This window comes from Phodopus roborovskii, unplaced genomic scaffold (genome assembly GCF_943737965.1).
Source record: "Phodopus roborovskii unplaced genomic scaffold, PHOROB, whole genome shotgun sequence".
Classification (NCBI taxonomy): domain Eukaryota; kingdom Metazoa; phylum Chordata; class Mammalia; order Rodentia; family Cricetidae; genus Phodopus; species Phodopus roborovskii.
Genome location: NW_026126547.1, coordinates 9946387 through 9953378, shown reverse-complemented (window position 1 = coordinate 9953378; position 6992 = coordinate 9946387). Strand labels below are relative to the sequence as shown.

Here is a 6992-nt window from a genome sequence, read left to right as displayed (position 1 = left end):
TATTGAAGTCTCCCACTATAAGTGTGTGAGGTTTTATATGAGCTTTGAGTTTTAGTAGTGTTTCTTTTACGAATGTGGGTGGCTTTGTATTAGGAGCATAGATGTTCAGAAATGAGACTTTGTGTTGATGGATTTCTCCTGAGATGAATATGAAATGACCGTCTTCATCTCTTTTGACTAGTTTTGGTTTGAAGTCTAGCTTGTTAGATATTAGGATAGCTACGCCTGCTTGCTTCTTATTTCCATTTGATTGGAAAATCTTTTCCCAACCCTTTACCCTGAGGTAATGTCTATCTTTGGAGCTAAGATGTGTTTCTTGTATGCAGCAGAAGGATGGATTCTGTCTTCGTATCCATTCTGTTAATCTGTGTCTTTTTATAGGTGAGTTAAGACCATTAATGTTGAGGGTGAGTAAGGACCATTGATTGTTGATGGTTGTTTGATTTAGGTTTGTTGTTGGCAGTGGTATTGTGAATATATTTGTTCTGCTTCACCCTAGGTTTCTGGTGTAGTTGGATTATCTGTTGCCTACATTTTTGTGGGCGTAGTTACCTTCCTTGGGTTGGAATTTTCCTTCCAATACTTTCTGTAGGGCTGGATTTGTAGATACATATTGGGAAAATCTGGTTTTGTCATTGAATATCTTGTTCTCTCCATCTATATTGACTGAGAGTTTTGCTGTATATAGTAGCCTAGGCTGGCATCCGTGTTCTCTTAATACTTTTAGAACATCTATCCAGGACCTTCTGGCCTTGAGGGTTTCCATGGAGAAGTCAGGTGTAATTTTGATAGGTCTGCCTTTATATGTTACCTGTCCTTTTTCCTTCGCTGATCTTAATATTCTTTCTTTATTCTGTATGCTAGGTGTTTTGATTATTATATGTCGAGGGGTCTTTTTTCTTTGGTCCAGCCTATTTGGGGTTCGGTATGCTTCTTGTACTTTCATGGGCATGTCCTTCTTCAGATTTGGAAAGTTTTCCTCGATGATTTTGTTGAATATGTTTTCAGCACCTTTGAGCTGGTCTTCCTCACCTTCCTCTATGCCTATTATTCTTAGGTTTGGCCTTTTCATGGTGTCCCACATTTCCTGGATATTGTGTGTTAAGGATTTGTTGGATTTATGGTTTTCTTTGGTCGATGAATCTATTTCTTCTAGTTTATCTTCTGCGCCTGAGATTCTCTCTTCCATCTCTTGAATTCTATTGGACATGCTTGTGTCCGTGGTTTCCGATTTTTTGCCCAGCTTTTCAATTTCCAGCTTTCCTTCAATTTTTTTTTTTTTTTTTTTTTTTTTTAGTTTGGGATATGACCTTTATTGAGCTTATCCACCAGAGTGGAAATAATGTCTGTACAAAACCAAATGTTTGTTTCTATAACTTCTGCATCACAATTAAAATCCAAACAGTTTTTTAAAAACAGTCAACTCAATCAAAACCCACTACTTCAGAATCAATAGCTTCTTTGAAGCCACAGTAACACTTAAATATGGTTAAGACTGGAATGCAGAAATTTGGTTGGCTGGAAGGCTAATTAAGCCTCCAACTTGCTCAAATAGAATTACAAAAAGGCAAAATTGTGTTTTTCACAGAGATACAGTCCACTGGAATCACCGACACTGGACAGCTGTTAAGAATATTTATTGTCCTGAGATAATAAGGAATCCAGGCATCCTTAGACAGTCTTCTGTTGTCCTTTCTTCCCAATCAGAGATTTGTGGATGTGTGGGATGACACCACCACCAGCAATTGTAGCCTTGATCAGGGAGTCCAATTCTTCATCCCCACGAATGGCAAGTTGCAAGTGACGAGGGGTAATACGCTTTACCTTTAAGTCTTTTGATGCATTTCCTGCCAACTCTAGTACCTCTGCGGTGAGGTACTCCAGGATGGCTGCGCTGTCCACAGCTGAGGTCGCGCCCACCAACCGTGGCTGGTTGTCCTAGATTTCAGGTGTCGATGAATACGGCCCACAGGGAACTGCAAACCGGCTCGCTGCGAGCGGGAAACCGCCTTTGTCTTGGCCTTTCCGGAGTCCTTTCCAGCCTTACCGCCAGCCATCTCGGACCGCGCTGAAGATCGGACGAGTGAGCAAGAGAGGAGGCCAGGCGGACGCACAGCGAGATCCTGGCGCCCACTCCTCCGTCGTAACGCGATTCAAACTCCTTTCCTTCCATTTGTGTTGCCTTTATTTTCTCAATTTCGGTTTTCAAATCTTGAACCGTTTCCTTCACCTGGTTAATTGTTTTTTCTTGGCTTTCTGTACTTTCCTTAAGGAATTTGTTCATTTCTTCCACTTTTTTGTTTGTTTTTTCCTCTATTTCTTTAAGGGATTTTCTCATATCTTCTTTGAGGGCCTCTATCATTTTTATGATGGTGATTTTTAAGTCGTACCCTTCTGCTTCCTCTGCTTTGTTGTTGTGTTCCATTCTAGTTGGTGTAGATTCCCTAGATTCTGGTGGTGTCATGTTTGTCTTTCTGTTGTTAGGTGTTCTCTTGTATTGCCTTCTTCCCATAGTTTCTTCCTGTAGGTGTTGGTGGTGTCTCTTCCCTCTCTCTATGGTCCTTCCCAGATGGGCTTATGTGGATCAAAGATTCAATGTCTGTATCTCTGTATGGTCCAAGCTCTCTAGGAGGCTTCTCTCTGGCCAATAGCCGGCAGAAGAGGACGAGGGCTGGACTGGAACTTGAGAAGGTTTTGCAGGGTAGTGGGATCTCACTGGAAACTGGCGCTCTCCAGCTGAGACCTCGTTCTTTGGCAGGGGCCCGGATTTGTGGGTCAAGGATCTTGCCTGCAGGAACTCCAAGTGGACCTGCAGAGATAGGTGGATCTCTGGGAGGGGCCTGGGACTCCAGCAGAGGACTGGAGGCGGGGTCAGGGACCAAGCCGGTGGAAATTACAGGTGGTCCCACGTGGATAGTCAGGTCTCCTTTGTTCGGAGTTGCTCCGAGAGGTCTCCAAAGTAGGGTGGACTGTTGGCTCCACCCTCTGTCCCAGTGCTCAACCAGAGCAGCAGGACCGTAGGTGGGGTAGGGCACAGGGTGGGGGGGGTAGGCTGGAGGTTGGGATGGGTGGGGGTGTATCAGAGCTCCAAGGGTGCTCTCAAAGGGGACCGAGACAGGAGCAGCAGGATCAGGGGCCAATCCAGGGAGTTCAGGCGGGGGAGGGGGAAAAGAGGTTGAAGGGGACAGGCAGCCCCGATTGGGCCCAGACTCACCTCTGGCCAATAGCCGGCAGAAGAGGACGAGGGCTGGGCTGGAACTTGAGAAGGTTTTGCAGGGTAGTGGGATCTCACTGGAAACTGGTGCTCTCCAGCTGAGACCTCGTTCTTTGGCAGGGGCCCGGATTTGGGCTCCTAATGACTTTTTGTTATACCAATAGATTAATGCATCCTTCAACCCTCACCACGGAAGTTTCTATTTGCAGAAGAGACCCACAACTGGTCGAGATGTATCCAATAAGTGACTGCAGAATGTTTATCCCTAAATGGGACATTTATATCACACATACCTCTCCTCCCAAGGCTTTGGGGTCATTTTAGAAGAGGGGGAAGAAAGACAAACTAAAAGAGCCAGCGGTAGTGGATGACTACAGGGAAATTGTTTTCCAGACACAACAGGGAAGTTACCCTTCTGAACTCATAGCAGTTGTGACAACATGCAAAAGATCTATGAAGACGCAAGTTAGACAATATCCAAGCATGGATGGGTGAGGTGCACATGAAGTGCAAACTCTAGCTGAGGAGATACTGGTGATTTATAGTTGCTGAGGGAAGGAGTAGTTTTTAAAATGAGGACTGGTGGGTATGGAATGTGGATGAGTCCAGAAGGAGCTAGGGGAGGACAAAGAATATGATCAACATACAATGTGTGAAACTCTCAATGAAAATATTTAAGTTGGGCCATTAGGACAGGGAGGGTGAAGGACACCTGCCTGGGGTTACTTCTCTGGGTGTGGTCAGGTACTATTATGGTGAGCATATATATGGTGGATATTGGAGGGAGAGAGAGGCAGAGGGGTTCATGTCCTGTGAGAGAGGTAGATCTGAAGAGGCAAAGGCAGTGAGGAAAGGACTGATGTGGGTGGCCATGGTGATGTCTGGGTCTGGGCTGCTGTTAAGGACCATATGTGGGTCCATGGTCCCCGAAGCAGCTTCAGGCTGTGTTGATGTCTGTGGCTCCTGTTACTACCAAAGGGCATGAGGATAATGCTGCACAGAGTTGATCCTGTCCCTCACTGGTTGCAGCACTTGGGAGAGCAGGCCCTGAAGCTCAGCTGGGCAGCACGGTACAGCTGACCCTGTTGGCAGTGGCACAAATGAGTAGCCCTGATTGTGGGAGAGCTGGCTCCTGACCCCTTTAACTAGGGAGACATAACGAGATTGTGCTTTGTGCTAAGTTTATTTTATCAGCTGAAATAGATTGATGGCAAAAAGCATGTGAAAACGTGTAATTTCATTAGTGGTCCTGCTATGCTTGCTGTGATGAAATATGGCTTGTGTTAATCAGGTTGAGATACATAGGACTCATCTTGAAACATAAAAAGGACCCCCTTACACCCTGCATGGCTTTTTATTTTTATTTACAGGATTATATTAATATTAGCCCAATGCTGAGTACCAATTCCAACTTCTAGCAAAAAATACAGACAGCTAACTCCCATGCAATATTTGACATGTATGCAAGGAAATGTTTTAAAGGTTCACCATTGATATGCCACAATTTGCTGGACAATAATTTAACAATTTGATTATACTTCAGAGGACACACCCACCCACACACCCACACCCACACCTACACCCCCCCACTTCATGTTCTATAACACATACACTCCAAGTCTTTGCCAAAGACTCTAACCTTAGAATTTTTGCTCAAGTTTTGTTTCAGTCTTTGGGATGAATATGCACTTACACGGAGGAATGTTTAAAGGATTATCTCCTGAGATTGTATGTATCATGTATACATGTATATATATATATATATATATATATATATATATATATATACATGTCTCCTATTGTATTGAAAGTCCCTGGAATGAGGGTCTTTTTCATGTTGGGGTGAAGATGTTTCCTTTCCCCCAATTTGTTGAGAGATTAAAAACTGTGTTATAAAATCTAATACTACATCATAGAAATATCTTATTGAGTGCCTTCTATATAAAATGCACACCTCTAAATACCTTAAAATAACTAAAGTCCAAGAGAGCTTTATCTACTCCACAGAAAGGTAGTTTTTGGAGAGCCGATGTAAATTTCATGAATGATTTCTCTTGAGTGTCAATGCAGGTAGCCTAAAGGTGACATTATGCCAGGCATTGTGTAGAGTTTGCAGTCTCTGGAGTGAAGCAGATCTCATCCGAGTTCCAAGTTTTATCCTTACAAATTGTGTTGCTTTTGACAAATTGCATAACTTCTCTGATCTTGATGCCTCAACTACAATAATACAATAATAATAATAATAATAATGATGATGATGATGATGATGTTAATGATAATGATAGCTGCTCCATTAAATTGAGAAGACTAGATGTGGTTAAAATGAGAGAGCATCATTTCACTGAACTTACAGGTCATTCAGTAGAGTCTTTGCAAATTTACTTGATAACTATCTAAATAATCCAAGAATTAACTTTCTCCTCTATGTGTGATAAAAGTATCTTTCAAAGAAATAGGAAGTGGCTGGGTGGTGGTGGTGGCACACACCTTTAATTAATCCCAGCACTGGGGAGGCAGAGGCAGAGGCAGGAGGAACTCTTTGAGTTCAAGGCCAGCCTAGTCTACAGAGTGAGTTCCAGGATGGCCAAGACTGTTTCACAGAGAAACCCTGTCTTGAAAACCAAACCAATACAAACAAACAAGCAAAAAGCAACAACAAAAAACAACAAAACAACAACAACAAAAGGGACAAGAAACAGGAAGTGACTTAATTCAGAATGAATTATGTACATACAACTTACACTTTAGCAACCTAATATTCATATCATATTCATAAGCACCTCATATTCTGGTGTTTCACTTCATTGGGACTTACTTGGGAACAGACTTTTACCAGTATCTGTGAGGGCTCCACTGCTAGATATTAGGAAGCTGTCCAGTGCTTGGTGACCACACCCAGCTCTCCATGGCCCTTTGTAGCCAGACAAATTTTAAGCTAGAACTGCGACTGTTGCTGCAAGGAGAAAGTGCTGATCCCGCAATACCAGCCCTGACTTGATGATGTCAGTGGCTTTTGAAGTAGCTTACTCAATCTTGCTGCCTAGTACTCAAATCCAGTTTAAACCTTCCTGTTCCATTATTCCCCTTTAACCCTTTAATACCAGTGAATTCTATCTCCCCTCCATTGAAGCCCCTTCACATTTCCCTGTAATAATTTTCTGACCTCTGTGGGTATTACAAATGAAACACACATATCTGAAGACTCAAAGGTAATATTCACAAATGGGAGAAAATGAGGCCTTTGTCTTTCTAGGCTGGGTTCTACCTCACTCAAAATTATTGTTTTCAGCTCCATAAACTTAGCTGTGGATTTCACAAATTTGTTTTTCTTAATAGCTTAATAACATCCCATTATGTAAACATTACCACATTATCCACTCATCAGCTGATGGATACCTAGGGTGCTTCCATTTCTTGGTTATGGTAAATAAAGAAGAAATTAACGTGGATGAGCAGGTATCTCTAGAGCAGGATATGAAGTCACATGGGTATACACCCAATGGGTATACATCAAATGGGTATACACATGGGTATACATCCAATAGCTGGATCCTATAGTAGAGATATAATCTTTTTGAGGAAACTCCACACTGATCTCTGTAACGGCTGGACCTGTTTTCACTCCAAACAGCAGTGAATAACTGCTAGGTAGAGTTAGAATATGGTCAAAAACTTGTATGAAATTATCAGAGAGCTAATAAAAATATTTTAAGATAATAAATAATCTTTTTTAAAGTTAAAGAAAGTAAATTTTAAAGAGGAAAGAAATTTGTGAATC

General features: G+C 42.3%; 1 pseudogene; it reads right to left on the bottom strand.

Moving 5' to 3' along the window:
* Positions 1 to 1269: 1269 nt before the first annotated feature.
* On the bottom strand, positions 1270 to 2154 carry LOC127233925 (histone H2A.Z-like; annotated as a pseudogene).
* Between the last annotated feature and the right edge of the window lie 4838 nt (positions 2155 to 6992).